This window comes from Silene latifolia, chromosome 7 (assembly GCF_048544455.1).
Source record: "Silene latifolia isolate original U9 population chromosome 7, ASM4854445v1, whole genome shotgun sequence".
Taxonomy (NCBI): domain Eukaryota; kingdom Viridiplantae; phylum Streptophyta; class Magnoliopsida; order Caryophyllales; family Caryophyllaceae; genus Silene; species Silene latifolia.
Window position 1 is genome coordinate 29,166,487 of NC_133532.1, and position 26,096 is coordinate 29,192,582.

General features: G+C 39.9%; 1 non-coding gene across 1 annotated transcript; it reads right to left on the minus strand.

The window, feature by feature from the left end:
• Nucleotides 1-1,997: 1,997 nt before the first annotated feature.
• On the minus strand, nt 1,998-2,104 carry LOC141593468 (small nucleolar RNA R71). The gene has a single exon (XR_012521549.1). It is a non-coding gene; the product is annotated as a small nucleolar RNA R71 (small nucleolar RNA).
• Between the last annotated feature and the right edge of the window lie 23,992 nt (nt 2,105-26,096).

Here is a 26,096-nt window from a genome sequence, read left to right on the forward strand (position 1 = left end):
CACCAGAATCCGCCCGTCCCGACCTTATTCCGCCCGGATTCCAAAGACAAGCGTGATTTCCTCTTCTCCAAGCTACGAAGAAAGAAGCCCTTCCTTCGAAAAATACCGGCTCCTCCTTGCTCAATCTAAAAAGTATAATTACTAGTTTAGCCCTTAGTTAACCCTAATGCATCCTCCCTAATTTCCACTATAAATACCCCATTAGTCTAATTAGAGGAGCATGTTCTTCTTATCAATAATTAGAGTAGTTAATATCAATCAAATCTCTCTTTAGTTTTGTAATCAACAATTAATCAAGTTCTAATACAAGTTTTATTTCCTTAATCTCTCTTTTGTTCATCCTTTATTTTGGGCAATTGAAGATTATTTGGGTTATTATTGGGTGATTGACAACCTCTCAATCAAGCATTCAAGTACTTCTTTTATCTTTGCTTTATTATTGGAATCATTAGTAGGTATAATCTCTTAATCCCTTTTTAATTATTGTTAATTACTTTCATTTATTCATCATGTTTCATATTGTTGGTATGATTGACAACCTTGCTAGCATGATCAACATGATAATGAGTGAGTAGTCTCTTAGCTAGGGTTAAATGGGTGATTAGGGGAAACCAACATGGGGAATGATTCATGCTTAAATTAATATACTTTCATGTTTTATTTGCTTGCTTGTTTTGATCTCAACTCATGCACATGTTATGTTTGATGAAATGCTAAGCCTATGAATCCTTGCATTTACCACCATCACCTATCTTTTCAATGAGACTTGTAAGACATAACCCAACTCGAGTCTCATTAGACCATGCATGTTATTGAGTAGGGAAGATTAAGTCGACTTGTAGGTGTTGTACAATCTAATCGATTCGGCTCCGGGACCCAAACTTTCCTAGGATTGTAAGATATAACCCAACTCAATCCATCGCAACAATAATTGCTTGCTTATAATTTGAGAACATGTTTGTATGATCATATCCCATGGTTCCCCTATGATCCCATGACACCCTAGTGCTTTTAATCAATTGTTTACACCCCTTTAATTCATCTTGCTTGTTTATTTTCATTACTATTTTAGTTTAGTGACCTTCTACATCAACCCAATTTGTGACACCCCTTAGACACCACTAGTTGCAATAGAAATCTCATTTCAATACCCGTCCCTTGGGATCCGACCTTTACTTGCCTCTTTACTAATTGTAGAGTTGTTTGTGAAGTTATAAATTGTGTTTTGATTCGACCGTGACCCAACGACCACATCTTTAATTGTGAACACGAAACGGACCCGATCAAAAATGGCGCCATTGCCGGGGACGGTGTTTGTTTGATTTAGATTTCCTTTTTATTGTTATTAGTTGTGTCTTTCTTCGCCTTGGGGAAGTAAAACTCCTCAAGGTTTGTTCTAATTGTTTTCGAGTTGTTTGATATTTTGCATGTCTAGAAGGTCACAAGGTGATTTGTTACCTTTTGACCGTGAAATCGAAAGAACCTTGACGAACAATAGGAGACTTGTTAGGAGGAATTTAAGAGGTATTGGTGAAGTTGTTCAACCCACTAGTGAGTTCGTCAATCCTTTCGCAATAGAAGGAGAGGAGAACCCATTACACAATACCCCACAAAATCCACCTACAATGCCTAAATTCTCGTCACACTCCGTACCCACCGAGGAGAATCTACCAAATGGTACTCCTACACCGCAACATCTAACCGGAAATTTTATTGCCAAGTCCGCCTTCATCCAATTAGTTGAGAGGAGCCAATTTGGGGGGATGCCTAGTGAAGACCCTCATTCTCATATGGAAACCTTTTGCGACTATTGTGATGCAATCTCTCAAACGGGCGTGACTCAAGACCAAATTAGATGGGTCTTATTTTTTTTTTTCTTTAATCAAGACCGCGAAGCAATGGTTGAAGGGCCTTGATAAGGCCACCCTCGGAATAGATTCTTGGAAGAAGTTGGCTCTAGCTTTCTACAAAAATTCTACCCACCGGAAAAGACTAACATGCTAAGAGCTCAAATTACGGGTTTTAAGCAAAGGGATGAAGAATCTTTGTATGAAGCTTGGGAGCGGTTCAAGGGAATTTGTCGCTCATGTCCTCACCATGGACTTAGCGAATGGTTTTTGGTACAACAATTTTGGAATGGTTTATATGAAGATTCTAGGAACATTCTCAATATGGGATCAAATGGAATGTTCACCGAAGTTGATGACAATCAAACATGGAACAAGATTGAGGAAATGGCGGTCCATAACTCACAATATAGTAGACATCGCAAGGCTACTAGAGGAGGAAAGCATGAAGTGGACTCCGTTACTCAATTGGGTGCTCAACTTAGTACTCACATTGACACAATCAAATTGAAGTTTGAACAAGCTATGGCTAGACTTGAAGAAAACTCAAAATCATCAAAGCATCATGTTAATGCCATGACGGCATCCTCATCAATCCCAAGTGGGATATGTGAGAATTGTGGAACTTTGGGACATGACCAAGGTGAATGTAGGGGAACAAATGAACAAGTGAATGCTTTCCAAGCATACAAGAGTGGTACCCCTTATTCCAACTTTTACAATGAAAACACCAAATTCCATCCAAATCTCTCATACAAAAGCCAAAATGTTCAAAACCCTCAAACAACATACACTCCACCACCCATGAGAAACCAAAATCAAAGACCCTTTTACAATCAAAACCAAGGTTACGAAAATCAAAATCCATACAATCACCAAAATGACCAAGGTTTTGATGTCCAAAAAGCGGTCCTCCAAATGCAAAAGAATCAACAAGAATTTTTCACTCAAATGCAAAAAGATAGCCAAGCAAAGGAAACCACCATCAACAACATTCTAGCTCACACCAAGATGTTGGAAACACAATTGACTCAACTAGCATCTTCAAGCTCACAAGACAAAAGGGGCAATTACCACCTCAAAGTAATCCCCCTAGACATGAAACGGTTAGTGCCATTCACTTGAGAAGTGGTACAAGATATGAAGCACCAAGGAAGCAAGTTGAGGATGAAGTTGTGGAAGCTAGTGAAAAGGAAGAAATTGTGCAAAGCTCCAAAGATGGAGAATCATCAAAAGAAGAAAGTTCAAAGAAAAATGATGACAAGGTCAAGGAGAAGGAGCCCATTGTGATTAGACTACCTTTTCCAAGTCGTCAAGCCAAGCCCAAATTTGATGATCAACTTGGAAAGTTCATGGAAATTGTGAAGAATTTGGAAGTCTCAATTCCTTTCACGGAATTAATCAATCACGTGCCGGCCTATGCGAAATACATGAAAGATATCCTCACAAAGAAGAAGTCGATCCGGAAGCTTGAGACTATCGCCTTCACTAAGGTGAGTAGTGCAATACTTCAAGGGAGTTCACCTCCAAAGTTAAAGGATCCGGGAATCTTCTCAATACCGTGTACCATTGGCGACACGATGATCAACAAAGCCTTATGTGATCTAGGGGCTAGTGTGAGTGTCATGCCGTACTCGGTGAGTAAAAGGTTGGGGATGGGAGAGCTTAAATGCACCAACATCACACTCCAAATGGCCGATAGATCGACGAAGACACCATTAGGGATATGGGAAGATGTCCCCGTGCGAATTGGGAAGTTTTTTATCCCGGTGGACTTTGTCATTGTTGATATGGAGGAAGATTCCAACATTCCAATCATTCTAGGAAGACCTTTCCTACACACCGCGGGTGCGGTGATTGATGTGAAACATGGTGAGCTCACTCTAGAAGTGGGAGATGAAAGCATAACTTTTAATCTTGACAAGACTATGAGAGCTCCTCGTTTGCATGAACCATGTTTCATGATTGATCATTATAGCCGAAAGGATGAAAGGAAGAAATCGGAACTCCAATGGAAGAAGAAAATTGAAGATGCTCCATTCAAAGAGCAAGTGAATTGTGACAAGGAGAGATTTCAAAGCTCATCAAAATCAATCAAGGAAGAAGAGAATGGTCATTGGCCAAGAGAAGAAATTAGGAGAGTTGTCTCCATCTAAGCAAGAGATTTTCAATGATCAACTTAATGAAGTTTGTGGTCTTTGGGACAACGAGTTTGAAGGGATTTTTAATCCCTACATTGGTAATGCCATCGATCAAGACCGACAACAAGGGCCAAGGTCTATTGAAGACCTCTACCATGATAATGAACAAGCTTTCGAATACTTTTTCAAGGTGTTGAGCAACATCAACAACACCTTGGACATGCCCCCTTGACATCTCATCAAGAATGAGAGTTTGGTGGAGTCCTCCCTAAACCACCACTTGTAAATATTTCTAACTCCCTAACTTACATTTCAATTCTTATATTGCATTTTTGTCATCTTTGGATTTTTATTTACTTTGATCAAGATAATTGTCATGTTTGAGAGAAGTGAGGGAGGGACTATACAATTTCAATTGATGTGTAGTGCTTTACCTTAGTGTGGGGATGACAATTGCCTAGGCTATCCATGCCGTAGTAGTGCCCCCACAATGAAGAACACAAGATTTGAAGAAAGAATAGAAGAATGGTAAGGGAAATGCATTGTGCACGGATGAAACTAAATCCGGTTACAAGGGGTCGAATCCGAACAGATTCAGGAGAATCCGCCCGTCTTCAGTAATCCGAGCGTACGGAGTAAAAGACGCCGCCCCTGTTGAATCGAGCCGATTTTGAAAATTTTTGATCGTGGATCGAATCCGGGCGTCCCGAGCAAAGCAATCCGCCCGTCTCTCGCAAATCCGTCCGTCCGGGATCAAGACGCCCGTCTTCTCTCGCCGAGGAAAACAAGAAAAATTTCCTGGACTGAAATCCGTCCGTCTTCAGGCAAATCCGCCCGTCCCGCATCAAGAAAATCCGAGCGTCTTCTTCTGAATCCGCCCGTCTTTAGGCGAGTTTTATACAGCCCAGAAAGAGCAGAATCCGCACGGATTGGGCAGAATCCGCACGGATTACCCCTGCAGTTCGAAAATTTCGGTCTTTATAAAATCCCTCCCACCTTCCTTCATTCATTCATTCATTCATAAACACTACCCACAACATCAAAACCCTCATCCTCTCCATCACAAAAACAAAATCCCTCAACAACATTCACCAAAAACAAATCAAATCATCCTTCTAACAACAAATCAATCACTCCTTCTTCAATAAAAATCAAAACCAAGCACAAAATCTTCAACCTTTGGGTCGATTTTTGATTTCATAAAGGCAAAGCCTTTCACCTTTAAATCGATTTGGGTACACTACAAATTGAAGATTTTTCATTCTTTTCTTGGTTAGTTCATCAATGGCAAGGACTAAGGGAGCAACAAAGGCAACAAAGGCACCAAAGGCTAAGGCACTCTCACAAAGGCAAAAGGCTCTTCAAACAAAGAAAGCATTGGCTATGGTGGTAGCAACACCAAACTTGGAAGTGCAACAACAACAACAACCTTCTATGGGAGCAACAACACCTTCTACTCCGGAAATTGATCAACTTTTGCATTATCCGGAGGTAACTTTTATTTCCGAAACCCATAGAAATACTTTTGCCAAGTTTGCTAGGAAATCAATTCAATCCACCAAATTTATATGTGAAGATACCTTAGAAAAATTGGGTGTTCTTGAGCAAACTAGAGCCTTTTTCAAAGCCATGGGGTTGAAGAAATTGTTTGAAACAAAGGAGTTGACATACCCCTCCCTTACCTTGGAATTTTTGAGTTCTTTGAAAGTCACCAAAGTTAAGAATAGGGAGAATCTCGAGTTTCGTCTAGCTAATGTTAGTAGACGCATTTCCTTTAGGGAATTGAGTGAAATTTTGGGTCTTAGTGATGAACCGCGTTATTTTAAGAATTATGGAAAGTATGACCCCGAACCTCTTTGGGAGGCAATTTCCGGGAGGAAATTTGAGGACTTTCATACGAGTCGTGCTCTTTTGGTCCACCATCCGGGCATAAGAGTATGGCACAAGGCCATGGGAAACACCATAATTGCAAGGAAAGATACCAACCATTTCACCAAACTTGATTTTATTCTCCTTGAATCGGCTTTGAACATTGGAAGAGTACACACCAAGCCTTACAATTCTTTGAGGCTCTTGGTAGATAGATGGCTCAACATTGATTGTGGGAAGAAGGGCACTACCGTTATTGTCAATGGCGGCCTAGTCACTATCCTAGCTAAGCACTTTGATCCTAACTTCAATAAGGATAACAAGTACAAAGCAAAGGAGGGTGGCCATATTGTTGATTTGCATACTATGATACACAAGTACAAGTGGGTTGCCCATAACTCCCTTGACACTAAGTATGGATGGCTCACTAGTGAAGCTAGATCGTTCACCTTGCCTTCAAAGATTTGTCGTCTAAGCGTCCACCGGACCAATTATCTACTTCCCCTTTCTAAAGAGGCCGAGTATATTATTCAACAACAAAAGGGTGATCTTGAAACTCCCTCCTCTTCCATTGTCATACCACCTTACCCCTTTGAGTATGAAGAGTTCAAGCCGGAAGGAGTTGAAGCTAGAAATGATTATGTGACTCTTCTCATGCAAGCAATGCAGAAGCAAGCCTTTGAGGACCGGAAAAATGCTTACTTGGCTCAATATCCACCCCTCCTACACTTAGCTAGGCAAGGACTACTTGATCCATCTTGTCCTTTGCCTAGTTGGGCGGATAGAGAAGTCCTATTTCCGGGTGCATCTAGGGTCGTTTCGGGTGACAATGAGGTTGTTGGTAATGATGAAGAAGTTGATGATAACATTGATGAAGAAGCAAGTGAAGAAGGAGAAAAGGATGATGAAGATGATGATGAGCAAGATGAGGAAGAAAGTGAAGAAGCAAATGACAAGGGAAGTGGCAATGTGACCACTTCTAATGAGGAAAGTGATGGTGATAGCATGATGGAAGATTAGCAAGCCTCGGAGACTCCTACCCTCTCATGGTTTGTCTACTTCTCTCTTTGTTTTAATTATAATTTTGATCATTGTTGGAGTAGTCCTAGAACCATAGACGGCTCACACCTCGGTACCATTGAGGTGTTCTCATTTTATTGTTCCCATTTTCAAAATCCAAAATGACAAATTAGTTTCATGCATTGCATAGTGTGTGCATGAACTAAACCCATCCTTGGACATTAGCAATAGTGTCTCACTCGGTTTGGGGAAGTTAATGCATACACAACGGGAGGTAATCTAAATTATCCTCTCCGTCATAACAAAAACCATGCATCATGTAGTGTAGCTTAGTGTAGATTGCATTTAGTGTAGAAATCATGCATCATCTTTGCATAATTTCCATCATTTTGGCCATTGAGGACAATGCCCATATTAGTGTGGGGATGGGAATTCTAACATTTAACTCTTATTCAAAAATCCAAAAAAATTGAAAAATTTCAAAAATCATAAAAATTTGAAAATTGAAAAACCCAAAAACATGTTTATTTCCTTTTTTAGTCTTGTATATATTGTCTTGTATATATTGTGTTTGTTCTATCCTTGTTCACATTGATTGACTACGCCACATCCGAGACATGAGGATCATGAAAACCGCATGGTATGATCTTTCCATTCTCCTTTTTCCTCTTTATGTTAATGACTATGTGGCTTTATTTTGATTGATGCGGTATAACAATGTGAACCTAGGACTTGCATTTAGTTTATATGTCATATTAGTTAATAGAATCACTTGCATTAGGATGTTTATATTAGTTGCATCATGGCATGTAGTTGCATGTTAGAAATGTTTTAAAAAATGCCTAATTAGGAACTTTGACAAGAGCAACTAAGCCATTAAAAATACTTGTTCAACTTAAGACTTTGCCTACTAGAATGGTTGTAAAACACCCTAGATAGTGTCATACTAGTGTCTTTTGACCCATGACCAAAATCCTAGTCAAGAGTTTGCATGTGAGTCACCTATCCAACCCCGTGATGCGATGTGGACTTGGTTAACTTGTCTAGGTGACCTTGTTTGACCTTGTGGTAAGGCAACCCAAAAATATTTTCTATCAATAAGCTTGAAGTGCTCATTTCAAAGAAATTTTGTCATGTGGAATTAATCTAATGCCAAGGAACCTCAAATGTTATGAATTGTTGAAAGTTGAGAAATTTAAGTTGTTTTGATGGAGGCGTACCACTTCAATGTGCTTTGGTGCGGGATCCATTGAATTGGGCCCCCATACGGTTGTGAATTCGGCCGCCCAGAGACAGAGTGACTATCACCCCGAAAAGCTATTGTCTAGAGGTTAACCGGTTGCCTAATAAGCGATTGGCGAAAGCAAAGGACACTAGCCCGGAAGGGACTAACCCCATCTTAAATTTTTGAAATGTGAAAGTGAAATGAGGACAATTTTGAATACTAGTCATATCCACCCGTTGTGAATAAAGATTTGAGCATTTCATTCCCCAAAAGCCTTTTTGTCAAGCCACTTGGTCGAGCTTGGGACGATCCTTGACCTTCACTTTTGTAGAGAATTCGAGACTTGTCATGTCATATGCTACTAGCATCATAGGGATCATCATTCCACCACCATCCGATCGCTCTTGACGAAAGCATTTGGAAATTGAGGACGAAAGTAGTCTAGTTTAACACCATTTGGAGGTGATTTAGTACCATCCTCTTAGCCTTAGTAATTTGTTGAACTAGTATTTGTGAAGGATTACATGCTCTTAAATTTGTTCCTCTTTAGTGCCTCCGCCACTTGATGAGGAAGTGGCTATTCTTTTTGTAGATGCATCCATTATGTGATTTTGTGTGCTTAATGTTTGGATGTGTCGCCATTTTGGCAAGACCCACCTTGCCTTGCAAGAAGGCATCCTACCTCATGGTTGTCTTGTTGTGAGTTGAAGGGGCGGAGTGAGACCCTCTAATTGTCTCATATCGGCTATATTATTAGGATAGGTTAGTATTGGTCCTAGTCTTTGTCACCTCTTTACTCGGGACGAGCAAAGGTTCGGTTTGGGGATATTTGATGTGACCATAATTAGCGCATATTTAGCCCCCGAATTAGCCTTGTTCCCATGTTTTTTAGTGCATATTTGGGTCATTTCTTATCTTTAGTTCTTTGTTTTGCATATTCTTTGAGATTTTGTGTGGACAAGGCCCTCGGGAACTGCGTCCGAGGGATCCACACCCGGCATAATCGACTCGAGGTTCTTTCGAATCGAATTAAGACATATTAGAGTCGCCACCAAGTTTTTTGGGAACTTGGAACCGTTCAAGTCAACTTTACACCTTTCATCGAAAAGCATAAAGCCAATCGACTACGAGTGATTAAAGATAAAGACTTGTACCCTATATCACTCGAATTGAATGACTCTCGTAATCCAATGGTATTTAGACGGATCCACAAACCATAGATCTTGAGTAAGGGGTGAGGGTACGTGTTGGGAAGCCCATAAGGACACCCAACCCCGCCCGTCGATAACGGCCTCTACTAAGTCAAGTGTCGGATTTCAAACAAGGTCATAGCTACTGCGATGTATGTAATGCAAACGTTATTTTAACCCTATCATGTGACAACAGTTTCTATGTCGTTTTAGATGCAACTAAACTAACTTTGTCAAAGTTGTAATTTAGCATGTGGGTTGATTGATCTAACAACATACAAATAAAACAAACAAGGCTTAAGGGGGAATGGGGGAGCCGTTGGGATCTACCTATTACAACCCAGGCATTTCATGCCGACACAACAACAAATTAAAGATACAACTCGATCTAAATACAAATGCTACATACGAAACGACACACGACCACACACATGGCCGTTTGGCCTTGAAAACCGTGCACAAGGGGGAGGTGACTCACGGCCTACATGACACACGGCCGTGGGTCCCTCCTCGTGTTGCGTGCTCTCACTTAATCCCATCGAATTAGACATTGGGCTACGCACCAAAGCATGCATTAGCATAAACCGGGCCATGTTGCTTTAAACAACATGCGGTTTACTACGCTCCTACAAGCATTGGGAACAACCGTCTAACCAAATAAAACTAAGGTTTTTAGAAAAGGTTTTGACTCAAAAAGGAGAACTAATTACAGACAGATTACAAAACGTGACTCAAAGAAACATAAATTGATTACAAATGACAAAACAAAATAAAGAACGAACGATGCGCAAACAGACGAAATAGGACAGGCCAAACACACGGCCAACCACGGCTCAACCACGGCCCAACCAAAGCCAACCTAGTTCCTAAGTTAGATTTATTGATTAGATCGAATGATTGCGAAAAGGAATCGAAAACAAGTTAGAAAACGAGTTAAAAACGATGTTGATTGATTGTCGCGCAAGGGTGCATTCTACACGGCCTAAAGGGTCCAATTAGGTTAAATTCGCTAAATAATTTAACTCATCGAGTGTCAATAAGAAGGTGCTAATCACGCACTCTTATACTAGCGATAAATTAGGTGAAAGAGATAGATGCATTCAATTATTTACAGAAATCGTCGATTGATTTTATAACTTACGTCGAAGCCACCTAAAGTGTCTAATTAGATTATTGAATTGATTTAAAGTCATCTAATTACGTCATAGGTTAACAATCAGAAGTTAAACTAACATGCAACGGGTCCTAAGGTCCATCGATTTGGCCGAAACAAAAGGGGGTCGAAAACGAAGATCGAAGTTAGATAACTTGTTTTATTTATGCCCTACCTTGAACACGAGGATATGTAAATGAGACGGGGGTGTACGACCGACAGAAGGAGCGGTTTCTTTTCCCATCTCAAGTCAACGCGGGTGTTCGTGGTGGTACTTTAACTCATACTCGGACTAACTAGTTTCGTAGTTAATTTAAAACAAACGATAATTAAAACGAAAAACAAACAAAAAAAGACAATAAAAAGGGCATAAAAAAACGAAATAAAAAGAGAGAAGAGAAGGGGATTTGATGCACCCTCAACCTACATGTATCGTTGACACCGTCTTGGGTCGTAATCGATGGTAGATTTTATCTCGAGAGGCCGTCGTCGACGAAGTAACAAAGCAACACGCGGGTTTTGGAAAGTTTCTGGACAGCGATTTTAAAACAGTGATATCTCCCTCGTTTCACGACGAAAATTCGATCCGAAAGATGTTTTGGAAACTAGAAAGAGAGGAGAACAAGGATCTTAAAGCAACCCTGGCTCGTTTTGGGTTATTGGGCACGAAAAACGAGCACAAACAGAACTGGACAGACAAGAGTAAACCGCGAAAACAGAGTGTTATTTCACTCTGTTTTTCGAGGGATCTCGTGTGCTCTCAAGGTCAATTCGGCTCGTAAATCTTTGTCTAATGTGTAGATGGATGTTATGTGGTTAATTGGGAACAAGAAACTCGAATTTTTATGGTGATTTGATGGAGGAACGAAAGGGTTTTCGAAGGAGACACACAAACAGTTTCAGTTTGTGTGTCGGTTTTGTTTAGGGTTTTTGGAGGATGTTTAGGGTTTGTTTCTGAGGTTTAAAGCTTGTGGGTGATGGTTGGATGTATGGAGAACTTAGAGCCATGATTGTATGGTGAAGGGGTGGTATTTATAAGGGTTTAAAATAGGTTAAAAGGGAGGAGAGGCAAACCGGGCTCAATGAACATAGCTGCTGTCCATCGGTTTTGGGAGGGGTTTCTAGGGTTCGTTTTGGGGGGTTTCTTGGTGATCAAGCTAGGATAATATGGGTAGGATACTAGGGTATGGGTTAGGGTTAATGGGTACGGGTCTTGGTAGTGTTTGAAGCGGGTTTGGGCTCGGGAATTGGCTCGCAAAACAGGGGACTGTTTGCGGTTTGGGTGCGGGCTGCTTGTGGTTGGTTTTGAACGAGAATTTGGGCCATGGTATGGGGGTTCGAACATGGGTTGATGGGTATTGGTATAGGTGGGTTAGTGTACTCGAGATTCGTGCCAATTCGCAAAGGAAACGGGCTTAAAAACCGAGCTAAAATCGAGCTCAAAACACACGATGCAAAACGAGTTTTTCGCTTTTAAAATCGATTTTTCAAACCAATTAACAAATTGAAATAAATGACTTTTCAAATCAAATATACTTATAAAATGATTTTTCAAATCAAATATTTATTTTATTTTCAATAAAATAACTTAAGAAAATAAATTCAAAATAAAGCTTTAATTTAAATATCATTTAAACTAGATAAAAATGAATTCACTCAAAAAACACATTAATTTTAAATATCATTTAAAATAACAAAATGAACCCACTAAAAACATTAATTTAAATATCATTTAAATTAACAGAATGAATTCACTAAAAACGTTAATTTAAATATCATTTAAATTAATAAAATGCTTCATCGACGACGCCCATTCTACCTCGTAAAACGAGCTCCAAATAATGACAATGACAACTAAAGAATACATGTGTCCTATCATCATCGGGTGTTTGTCGGGTTCTCTATAAATTCCAATATCGACGGATACGGGTATCTCAGAGCCCCACTTTGACCGAGGCTTGGACAAGGCGAAAGTCAAAGTATACCCCAGGTCCCTTTCGACCTGAGGATTCTTCGGGTCGTTTATAGTCCATTAGACTTGCGTATATAAGCTCGCCAGCCATAAGAAGAGATCATACCTGAAACTTCGTTGGGGATTAACTCTTGCTTCTGTTGCGTCGAATTATCATTGTTGGTCATCGACCCATGAATTGCATAAAAGGTGGGTTGAGCCTTATCCTTAGGCGCCTACGTATCCGTTTCTGACGGAATCAAACCCGCGTCGTAGTTCGGAATCGCCGACACATGCCCAAAGTTTATCATCCGCTGGCGTATGTCCAAAATTCATCATCTACTGACATTGGCCCAAGATTTATCATCTCATTGGCACTTGTCTAAATGGGACGGGACTTTCCGAGGAGGTTGCCGTCGCTTTCATCATTTGCTTTCGGCTAAGGAATTCTTCCATTTCATACTCTTGTAATTGAATTGAATTCTAAGTGGATGTCATCCATTTCATCTTGATAATGGTCTCTCGAAGCCAACGGGCCAGAGCCCCGATTTGTAATGGCTCTAAAGTCGAAGACTTTAGAGCCCCCAGTTGAAGCATATCCTGCTACATTTGAAACATGGAAAGTGTACTAGCAATAATCATCACATAAGCACATTGGGATCATCGATCTTGAAATTGGATCATTTTGAAGTACTGGGTCATCGGCCCGAAAGTTGAATTTGATAATTTTGAATAATTGGGCCATCGACCCGAAAATTGAATTTGAAAATTTTGAGTGATTGGGTCATCGACCCAAAAAGTTTTTGAAATTTTGAAAGTTTGAACCTTGATGGGTGAGCATGAAATGCGACTCAGACATTCTATACAACCGGTAAACAACGTGGGCGTAGCCCGCTACCGCAAAACAAAAAAGAAAATAAAACCGTAAGTGTGCACGGGCTTTAATTCAAATATGGACTTGTCGAGGGTAGAAAATGTAAATCGGCCGTTCCGGCGCCAAAATATGGCAAATGGGAATCACAAGGTCGTCGAACTTGGGACGGAGATATCGTATGGTATGGGCGTGCTCCCGAGGGCACATGGGAATCAAGATCACTTGGCATTGACAAGGTGGATTAAACTCACAGAGGAACAACGTTGGCTTCGCCCAGACACTAAACACAGGTTAATTTTATGAGAACACTTAGACATCACGTGTTACTCTTGTTGGGAACATTCTGTCACTTTTCTCCTCGCCTCCTTTCTTTTCAGCGAGTATTCATCATTTCTTGCCACCGCCTTCTTTCTTTTCAGCGGGCTTTTACTATTTTTCTTCCACGCCTTCTTTCTTTTCAGCGGGTTTTTACTATTTTTCTTCCACGCCTTCTTTCTTTTCAGCGGGTTTTTCATATTTTATGTTCCCAACACAAACCTACATCATATTTTATGGTCCCACCGATCCGTTAGATAAAGCTCATTCCGAGACTTGACACTACTCATCTGAACCTATATCCTTATCCTAGCCTACATCGAGTGCTAAGACCGACTCAAACAAAGGTGGCTTCATTTGGACTTGGTTAAGACCCGTAATAACCGACAAGACGACAACTTGGTTGATGAGTGGATTGAATCCCTTATTCTGAAGGACTGCCTACGTATTCGCGTGGAGCGAAATCAAATCCGACGTAGTTCGATCATGGTGCATAAACATGGCATTTTGATTGTGTGTACACACTCGAAGGTTTCACCTAAGGTATCATGTCGTATCCCATTCTAGCCTGTAAGGTACTGTTAAATCCCGTGTCTGGGGTTAGGTGTAAAAGGCTTGGATCTTTTGGGATGTGGAGCTGGGTAAAAATAGGTTCGCAAGGTAAACCATCATTCTGAAGGTTCGTTTTGTGGTGCTAAGGCCAAGGGCTATGGCTTATAACGTGGTTGGAAATGGTGTCTCAGGCTTGATGAGACCCGAGTACAAATGGGTTGGAAAATGATGTGGGTTCAAATTTCCATGTCTAGACCCTAAAGGCTAGGTATAACAACACAAGCGGAATGATTCTCAAAATTCCCGACTATCCCCTTGTAACTGTCTCAGGAAGGACATAGGGGTAAAGAGGTTAGTACTTAAGCTTTTGGGCTTCGCCCATTGAACTTCAACTATGGGTACTTGACTTGACTTATGGCTTCCGTAACTTCGACATTCAACCAAAAAGCATTCCGCAATAACTTCAACATCTTTTTTCCTTTTTTCTTTCATCTTTTTTCATTTTTCTTTTTTTCATTTTTTTTCATTTTTCCAACTTTTCTGTTTTTCTCATTTTTTCATTCTTTTTCATCTTTTTTTTCTCTTTGAAAATGATCTTCTATTCATTCTCTTAGTCACAAATGGATACACCTTGAAAACTGGGCTTCGCCAACTAATTTGGGTAAGAACTAACAATTCCTTGTTAGGACGGGTTGATATCTTCTCTCATCATCGATAGGGGAAACAAGGAGCTAGTCCGGGTTTGTCATAGAATCATCTAAAAGCTTGTCACAAACATTGGTTCAGATGGAGGTTTTCTACCACCAGACATGGAATAGGTAAAGGAATCAAACACGGGATCCTAGTGTACCTTACATTTTGAAGCAGGACATATTTCTACCCCAGGGATTCCTTTGAGTGTGTTGTGCGTTTTATCATGTTTCGGAATGATTGAGGATTGGAAACAAGACATATTTGGAAACGAAACTGCAACTTTTATTGGGATGACAAAAGCTTAAAAGACTCGAAGGAACGATTCCTAGGACACACCCTAGGTCATCGCGGAACAAACGACTCAACTTCAAGAAAAGAAAGTCCTAGACTCGACTCGACTAAGATAAGAAAACAGATCCCGACTCATAATTTTCAAATCTGGTCTTGAGCTTTCTCTTGTTCAGCTGTCAGCTTAGATGCTCGGCTTTGGTCCTTGACCCCTTTGATGGTATGCCTCCATCCCAAGGTAGTCCTCTGAGGATCTACGCCAATGATGAAGGTCGGTGAATCGAATTGTCCTTTATTAACTTCGTTAACGAGAGGAGTACATTCTGGAGCAAGACTCCCGACTTGAATTTCATTCTTCGGGTTTGGCAAGAATTCAGAGCAATCCAAAAATATTTTCCCGATAAACACCCCTTTCAAGTGACATGGGCGGATAAGATGGGAATAATCGACATTGTCTTCGACAGAAACAAAGTTGGCGTGATCGCCAAATGGATTGGTGATGTTATTGGGTTTGACAGCTGGGATCGGGAGTGTTCCATTCTCAATCATGTCTTGGATTTCGTGCTTCAGTCGATAGCACCTTTCAGTATCATGGCCTTTCCCTTGATGAAAGGCACGTGAGGCATTTGGTTTATACCATTTACCTTGTTGATCAGCGGGAGGGTCCGGAGTTGGACCAATAGGCTTCAGCTTTCCTTGGGCTATGAGCCTTTGGAGAGCATATGTATAAGTGCATCCGATATCGGTGAATGCCCTAGGTGTTTGGCGCTGCGACTTCTTCGATTGCCCTTCTAAGAGATTGATGGCTTCATCAATATGGGTCGTTGTTGGGGTTTTTGTCTTAGACGATGAGGCCCCTTGGTACCCTTTCGGTTTTTCAGCCTCTGCCCTTAGGACATCATCTTCTACCTTTATCCCGATTCTTATCAATTCTTTGAAAGAGCCAAAATTCTGGTATTTCAGAGCATTGCGGTAAATAGGTCGTAGATTCTTTACGAACTTATCTACCATTTCAACTTCGTCAGGCTTCTTGGCTAATTTCACACTTTCAGCGCGCCATCTTGCGAGGAATTCAGTAAAGCCCTCTTTCTCCTTTTGTGTCATAACCTCCAAAGTTCTTATGTTGGTTTGAATCTCAACATTGTCAGCATAGTGCTTACAGAACTCCACCGTAATATCTTCGAAAGTGGGGAAGTTCTTGAGGTCAAGATTGTAGAACCACGCCTTCGGGTGTTCACCCAGATCGGGCGAAAATTTCGAGAGCATATCAGCAGGTACTCCCTTCAAAGTGCTAAGTACCCTTTATAGGCCTTAACATGGTGGACTGGATCTTAGGTGCCCTTGAACTTGGGGATGTCAGTGAGTACCATGTTCGTGGGCCACTTATCTGAATCGGGGCATAGGCCCTAGCATTCTCATAGTGAATGTTCTTCCCCGGGGAGAGTTTCAAACGGTCTTCGATGAACTTGAACCGTTTCTCCGGATCGATCGAGGTGGAGTAGATGAAGAGGAATCTTCAACCAACTTAGACTCGATCACATCCATTCGGGTCATCATGAGGTTCACGGCCTCCGTGAGCTTGTTGATAGCATCTTCCATTGCTTGACGTCGGGTGTTGGGCGGCCTTTCTACAAGAAAACCCCGTACTGAGTCAATATTTAAAGTAAGAGCCCCTGCACACTTAAGGACACGACCCTAACTTGACTTGAACAAAGACTCGACTTGAGATTGACTAAACAAGGGTTCGACTCACGGTTTGATTTAGACATCGGTTTATTTTAGACTCGACAAAACGACATGACTCAGACTGTCATAACTCGATTCTAAACTGGACTCGGTGTGACTAAACCCGTGATTGGGCTAACATAGCCCAGGGTTCGAGTGAAACGTCCATAAGGCCTAGCTTGGACGTTTTTTTTGTGGACTATTCTAGACCAAAAGGTCGACCAACATGACTCAAAGCCCAAGAGGTGAGTTTGGGTGACCCAACAAGGTCGTGTTCTAGACTCTTAAAATGAAACATACCCGGCCTAACATGGCCATGACCCGGACACGACTTGACGCATTTCATGCTTGGTTGAGGTTCGAGAAACATTTTGGATTGATTTTGAAAAACGAAGGATTGATTTGAAAATGAGATTTGAAATGGGCAGCATGCCGGCTATAAAAGCTCAATTTGGGCCGAAATTCTAGTCCTATTTGGGCAGCGTTCCGCGTTTTGAAAATCATGCTAGGTTTGAAAGTAAGTTGTTCAAAAGTTCGGTTTTGAAAAGGACTTGGAATTTTCGAAAAAAAGGACTCGGGAAAACATATTGCACATTGTCATTCTCATGCTATAAGGATGTATGCTCCTAGACATCTCTAAGTCTCGGCAAGTCTTCTACAAGAAGGTCTATGCCCTCCATCCTTTTGCGGTCTTATAAAGCGAGGTGTCTTAAGGTAAAGTACCTAGAAGATCGTCCCCATTCCCAAGAACCACGCGAGGCGAAGTGGAAGCGAGCAATGTGCAGCTTCCTGGCATAGTGGGACGTCGCCCCCCACGCATCACGAAGAAACGCTGGGACGGCCCGGGCAAGTCCTTAAGGGTTTATGCATGAATCGTAGCACTATGAGTAATGTTTTACTTTCCAACACTTTCTTTTCAAGTTTCACCTCGGAGGAAAAGACCCTAGAAACACAGTGTAACTAGTCCTCTTTTCCCCAGCGGAGTCGCCAAACTGTGGACAAGGCCCTCGGGAACTGCGTCCGAGGGATCCACACCGGCATAATCGACTCGAGGTTCTTTCGAATCGAATTAAGACATATTAGAGTCGCCACCAAGTTTTTTGGGAACTTGGAACCGTTCAAGTCAACTTTACACCTTTCATCGAAAAGCATAAAGCCAATCGACTACGAGTGATTAAAGATAAAGACTTGTACCCTATATCACTCGAATTGAATGACTCTCGTAATCCAATGGTATTTAGACGGATCCACAAACCATAGATCTTGAGTAAGGTGTGAGGGTACGTGTTGGGAAGCCCATAAGGACACCCAACCCCGCCCGTCGATAACGGCCTCTACTAAGTCAAGTGTCGGATTTCAAACAAGGTCATAGCTACTGCGATGTATGTAATGCAAACGTTGTTTTAACCCTATCATGTGACAACAGTTTCTATGTCGTTTTAGATGCAACTAAACTAACTTTGTCAAAGTTGTAATTTAGCATGTGGGTTGATTGATCTAACAACATACAAATAAAACAAACAAGGCTTAAGGGGGAATGGGGGAGCCGTTGGGATCTACCTATTACAACCCAGGCATTTCATGCCGACACAACAACAAATTAAAGATACAACTCGATCTAAATACAAATGCTACATACGAAACGACACACGACCACACACATGGCCGTTTGGCCTTGAAAACCGTGCACAAGGGGGAGGTGACTCACGGCCTACATGACACACGGCCGTGGGTCCCTCCTCGTGTTGCGTGCTCTCACTTAATCCCATCGAATTAGACATTGGGCTACGCACCAAAGCATGCATTAGCATAAACCGGGCCATGTTGCTTTAAACAACATGCGGTTTACTACGCTCCTACAAGCATTGGGAACAACCGTCTAACCAAATAAAACTAAGGTTTTCAGAAAAGGTTTTGACTCAAAAAAGGAGAACTAATTACAAACAGATTACAAAACGTGACTCAAAGAAACATAAATTAATTACAAATGACAAAACAAAATAAAGAACGAACGATGCGCAAACAAACGAAATAGGACAGGCCAAACACACGGCCAACCACGGCTCAACCACGGCCCAACCAAAGCCAACCTAGTTCCTAAGTTAGATTTATTGATTAGATCGAATGATTGCGAAAAGGAATCGAAAACAAGTTAGAAAACGAGTTAAAAACGATGTTGATTGATTGTCGCGCAAGGGTGCATTCTACACGGCCTAAAGGGTCCAATTAGGTTAAATTCGCTAAATAATTTAACTCATCGAGTGTCAATAAGAAGGTGCTAATCACGCACTCTTATACTAGCGAGAAATTAGGTGAAAGAGATAGATGCATTCAATTATTTACAGAAATCGTCGATTGATTTTATAACTTACGTCGAAGCCACCTAAAGTGTCTAATTAGATTATTGAATTGATTTAAAGTCATCTAATTACGTCATAGGTTAACAATCAGAAGTTAAACTAACATGCAACGGGTCCTAAGGTCCATCGATTTGGCCGAAACAAAAGGGGGTCGAAAACGAAGATCGAAGTTAGATAACTTGTTTTATTTATGCCCTACCTTGAACACGAGGATATGTAAATGAGACGGGGGTGTACGACCGACAGAAGGAGCGGTTTCTTTTCCCATCTCAAGTCAACGCGGGTGTTCGTGGTGGTACTTTAACTCATACTCGGACTAACTAGTTTCGTAGTTAATTTAAAACAAACGATAATTAAAACGAAAAACAAACAAAAAAAGACAATAAAAAGGGCATAAAAAAACGAAATAAAAAGAGAGAAGAGAAGGGGATTTGATGCACCCTCAACCTACATGTATCGTTGACACCGTCTTGGGTCGTAATCGATGGTAGATTTTATCTCGAGAGGCCGTCGTCGACGAAGTAACAAAGCAACACGCGGGTTTTGGAAAGTTTCTGGACAGCGATTTTAAAACAGTGATATCTCCCTCGTTTCACGACGAAAATTCGATCCGAAAGATGTTTTGGAAACTAGAAAGAGAGGAGAACAAGGATCTTAAAGCAACCCTGGCTCGTTTTGGGTTATTGGTCACGAAAAACGAGCACAAACAGAACTGGACAGACAAGAGTAAACCGCGAAAACAGAGTGTTATTTCACTCTGTTTTTCGAGGATCTCGTGTGCTCTCAAGGTCAATTCGGCTCGTAAATCTTTGTCTAATGTGTAGATGGATGTTATGTGGTTAATTGGGAACAAGAAACTCGAATTTTTATGGTGATTTGATGGAGGAACGAAAGGGTTTTCGAAGGAGACACACAAACAGTTTCAGTTTGTGTGTCGGTTTTGTTTAGGGTTTTTGGAGGATGTTTAGGGTTTGTTTCTGAGGTTTAAAGCTTGTGGGTGATGGTTGGATGTATGGAGAACTTAGAGCCATGATTGTATGGTGAAGGGGTGGTATTTATAAGGGTTTAAAATAGGTTAAAAGGGAGGAGAGGCAAACCGGGCTCAATGAACATAGCTGCTGTCCATCGGTTTTGGGAGGGGTTTCTAGGGTTCGTTTTGGGGGGTTTCTTGGTGATCAAGCTAGGATAATATGGGTAGGATACTAGGGTATGGGTTAGGGTTAATGGGTACGGGTCTTGGTAGTGTTTGAAGCGGGTTTGGGCTCGGGAATTGGCTCGCAAAACAGGGGACTGTTTGCGGTTTGGGTGCGGGCTGCTTGTGGTTGGTTTTGAACGAGAATTTGGGCCATGGTATGGGGGTTCGAACATGGGTTGATGGGTATTGGTATAGGTGGGTTAGTGTACTCGAGATTCGTGCCAATTCGCAAAGGAAACGGGCTTAAAAACCGAGCTAAAATCGAGCTCAAAACACACGATGCAAAACGAGTTTTTCGCTTTTAAAATCGATTTTTCAAACCAATTAACAAATTGAAATAAATGACTTTTCAAATCAAATATACTTATAAAATGATTTTTCAAATCAAATATTTATTTTATTTTCAATAAAATAACTTAAGAAAATAAATTCAAAATAAAGCTTTAATTTAAATATCATTTAAACTAGATAAAAATGAATTCACTCAAAAAACACATTAATTTTAAATATCATTTAAAATAACAAAATGAACCCACTAAAAACATTAATTTAAATATCATTTAAATTAACAGAATGAATTCACTAAAAACGTTAATTTAAATATCATTTAAATTAATAAAATGCTTCATCGACGACGCCCATTCTACCTCGTAAAACGAGCTCCAAATAATGACAATGACAACTAAAGAATACATGTGTCCTATCATCATCGGGTGTTTGTCGGGTTCTCTATAAATTCCAATATCGACGGATACGGGTATCTACAGAGCCCCCACTTTGACTGAGGCTTGGACAAGGCGAAAGTCAAAGTATACCCCAGGTCCCTTTCGACCTGAGGATTCTTCGGGTCGTTTATAGTCCATTAGACTTGCGTATATAAGCTCTTGACCATAAGAAGAGATCATACCGAAACTTCGTTGGGGATTAACTCTTGCTTCGTTGCGTCGAATTATCATTGTTGGTCATCGACCCATGAATTGCATAAAAGGTGGGTTGAGCCTTATCCTTAGGCGCCTACGTATCCGTTTCTGACGGAATCAAACCCGCGTCGTAGTTCGGAATGCCGACACATGCCCAAAGTTTATCATCTGCTGGCGTATGTCCAAAATTCATCATCTACTGACATTGGCCCAAGATTTATCATCTGCTGGCACTTGTCTAAATGGGACGGGACTTTCCGAGGAGGTTGCCGTCGCTTTCATCATTTGCTTTCAGCTAAGGAATTCTTCCATTTCATACTCTTGTAATTGAATTGAATTCTAAGTGGATGTCATCCATTTCATCTTGATAATGGTCTCTGAAGCCAACGGCTTCAGAGCCCCCAGTTTGCAATGGCTCTAAAGTCGAAGACTTTAGAGCCCCCAGTTGAAGCATATCCTGCTACATTTGAAACATGGAAAGTGTACTAGCAATAATCATCACATAAGCACATTGGGATCATCGATCTTGAAATTGGATCATTTTGAAGTACTGGGTCATCGGCCCGAAAGTTGAATTTGATAATTTTGAATAATTGGGCCATCGACCCGAAAATTGAATTTGAAAATTTTGAGTGATTGGGTCATCGACCCAAAAAGTTTTTGAAATTTTGAAAGTTTGAACCTTGATGGGTGAGCATGAAATGCGACTCAGACATTCTATACAACCGGTAAACAACGTGGGCGTAGCCCGCTACCGCAAAACAAAAAAGAAAATAAAACCGTAAGTGTGCACGGGCTTTAATTCAAATATGGACTTGTCGAGGGTAGAAAATGTAAATCGGCCGTTCCGGCGCCAAAATATGGCAAATGGGAATCACAAGGTCGTCGAACTTGGGACGGAGATATCGTATGGCAAATGACTTTTCAAATCAAATATACTTATAAAATGATTTTTCAAATCAAATATTTATTTTATTTTCAATAAAATAACTTAAGAAAATAAATTCAAAATAAAGCTTTAATTTAAATATCATTTAAACTAGATAAAAATGAATTCACTCAAAAAACACATTAATTTTAAATATCATTTAAAATAACAAAATGAACCCACTAAAAACATTAATTTAAATATCATTTAAATTAACAGAATGAATTCACTAAAAACGTTAATTTAAATATCATTTAAATTAATAAAATGCTTCATCGACGACGCCCATTCTACCTCGTAAAACGAGCTCCAAATAATGACAATGACAACTAAAGAATACATGTGTCCTATCATCATCGGGTGTTTGTCGGGTTCTCTATAAATTCCAATATCGACGGATACGGGTATCTACATTTTGATCCCTTGGTAGGAAAGGAGTAAGAATCTTGCATTTTCATGGCAAAACGAGACTAAATTGATCGAATTCAATGACCAAGCATTAAGGAGAGACAAGATTAGAAGGCCTTTGTACATATTATAGTAGAAGAGCAATGTTGAGAAAGGATCCTTGAGTCCCCAAGGAAATCCCCAAGGAATTTATGAAGAAAAGGGAAGAAAAGAAGAAGATGTCTTGCTGAGTGACAATCCGTGCGAATTGTCACCAATCCGGCCGTCCCACATCTGCACAATCCGTGCGGCTTTGCTCTAATCCGCTCGGATTCCACCTCCACAATCCGCCCGGATTCCCCTGAATCCGCTCGGACCCCATCACCAGAATCCGCCCGTCCCGACCTTATTCCGCCCGGATTCCAGCACAGCGTGATTTCCTCTTCTCCAAGCTACGAAGAAAGAAGCCCTTCCTTCGAAAAATACCGGATCCTCCTTGCTCAATCTAAAAAGTGTAATTACTAGTTTAGCCCTTAGTTAACCCTAATGCATCCTCCCTAATTTCCACTATAAATACCCCATTAGTCTAATTACAGGAGCATGTTCTTCTTATCAATAATTAGAGTAGTTAATATCAATCAAATCTCTCTTTAGTTTTGTAATCAACAATTAATCAAGTTCTAATACAAGTTTTATTTCCTTAATCTCTCTTTTGTTCATCCTTTATTTTGGGTAATTGAAGATTATTTGGGTTATTATTGGGAGATTGACAACCTCTCAATCAAGCATTCAAGTACTTCTTTTATCTTTGCTTTATTATTGGATTCATTAGTAGGTATAATCTCTTAATCCCTTTTTAATTATTGTTAATTACTTTCATTTATTCATCATGTTTCATATTGTTGGTATGATTGACAACCTTGCTAGCATGATCAACATGATAATGAGTGAGTAGTCTCTTAACTAGGGTTAAATGGGTGATTAGGGGAAACCAACATGGGGAATGATTCATGCTTAAATTAATATGCTTTCATGTTTTATTTGCTTGCTTGTTTTGATCTCAACTCATGCACATGTTATGTTTGATGAAATGCTAAGCCTATGAATCCTTGCATTTACCACCATCACCTATCTTTTCAATGAGACTTTTAAGGCATTACCCAACTCGAGTCTCATTAGACCATGCATGTTGTTGAGTAGGGAAGATTAAGTCGAGTTGTAGGTGTTGTACAATCTAATCGATTCGGCTCCGGGACCCAAACTTTCCTAGGATTGTAAGATATAACCCAACACAATCCATCGCAACAATAATTGCTTGCTTATAATTTGAGAACATGTTTGTATGATCATATCCCATGATTCCCCTATGACCCCATGACACCCTAGTGCTTTTAATCAATTGTTTACACTCCTTTAATTCATCTTGCTTGTTTATTTTCATTGCTATTTTAGTTTAGTGACCTTCTACATCAACCCAATTTGTGACACCCCTTAGACACCACTAGTTGCAATAGAAATCTCATTTCAATACCCGTCCCTTGGGATCCGATCTTTACTTGCCTCTTTACTAATTGTAGAGTTGTTTGTGAAGTTATAAATTGTGTTTTGATTCGACCGTGACCCAACGACCACATCTTTAATTGTGAACACGAAACGGACCCGATCATGTACTTTGCCCAGGAATCCTCTAACCTCTTTTTCTGTTTGGGGTTGTGGCATCTCGATTAAGGCCTTGATCTTGGATGGATCAATTTCTATTCCCCTATGGCTGACAACGTATCCCAGAAGCTTACCTGACGTTACTCTAGTACGATTCATTAATATCTTAAGTTAACATATTCATATATGAAATAATTTATTTAGTCATAAAATAAATGCTAGATGTTATGCATGCAAACTAAAACAAGATAAGAGAAGAAATCATCAATCTTACTATGTGATTTCGGATTAAAGGGCACCAACAAATTCACCTATTTGTTAGTTCTTGAGCTTTCCTTAAAATGGATGAACAAGGTTCAAATTAGAACCTCTCCCAAAAGTATATACCCAAGTAAACCTCTTAATAACTAATATTATTATGATCTAGTAATAATATAAGTCTTACTATAAAAATGGACACAAAAAAAAATTTGTATTTCCTCTTGAATATTTTCGGCCAAGAGGAGAGGTTTGTGAGTTTTTATTTCTCTAAGTTTTCACAAAATGGTAGAAAGAATATTTTTCTTACACTAGAAAATGTTATATACCCAAGGAAACCTCTTAATAACTAATATTATTATGATCTAGTAATAATATAAGTCTTACTATAAAAATTGACACAAAAAAAACATTTGTATTTCCTCTTGAATATTTTCGGCCAAGAGGAGAGGATTGTGAGTTTTTATTTCTCTAAGTTTTCACAAAATGGTAGAAAGAATATTTTTCTTACACTAGAAAATGTTAGATGAAGTAGTGAATGATAATTAGAGAAAACCATTTTGTTTCTCATAGTGGAAAACCGGTGGGAGGGGTGGTAGAGGGAGCCAATGGATGAGGCTCATTTTCTTCTCAAAAAAATAGGGTTGCATGGCTATTATTAGGCTTTAATCATCATGTTTTCCACTTAAAATAAAACACAATATAATCTTTAAACACCCTTCATTTTCGGCACATATATATAAAATGGGAGGTCCATTTTATTTTTTGTCATTTGTCAATTGTGACATATGTGACATGTTACTTGACATGTGAAATTGTAATTTATTTTTAACATATTAAAAATCAACATACTCATAAAATATGTCATATACAATATCGACTAGTAATTCGTAATTACTTGTACCAAAACGGTTTATCAATTATAAATCACAACGTCTTGTATTTATAATAAATTATTCATTCAATTTCAATTTCACTTGTTTCGTAAACAACAATTTGATCCAAGTAATAAAACAATTCGATTACTTAGACTGTATCTAATTTAATCGAATTACAATAAGACACGTTAACTTTACTCACAAAATCATCCGTCAATTTTAAGCAATTTAATTAACTCGAATCGGCATACGATTAATTAAATAATCAATTAAGAGTATTTTCCTATAGGTATGACCTAAGGGGATCAACTGATCACCACCGTCGCACGACAGTAATGTCAAAATCTAGTCAGCCAATCATTACCGATATGTGTGGACCAGTTGACTGTAAAATATTACATCCCACATATATTCTTAAAATGAGATTTAAACATGTGATCATCATGATCGACAGTTGTGATCGCATTATTGTCGGAGGACACATATTCCAACAATCTCCCACTTGTCCTCGACAAGTGTGCATCATCAATTCTCTTGTCCTATTACTATCTCCCACTCAATGCAAGGTGTCTTTCAGGTCGTACTTGCAAGTGATCATATCGAGAGTGGTTTCCTCGATCTGGAGAATAACTGATTGACCCGAATTATCTACCACAGATACCTTCCGA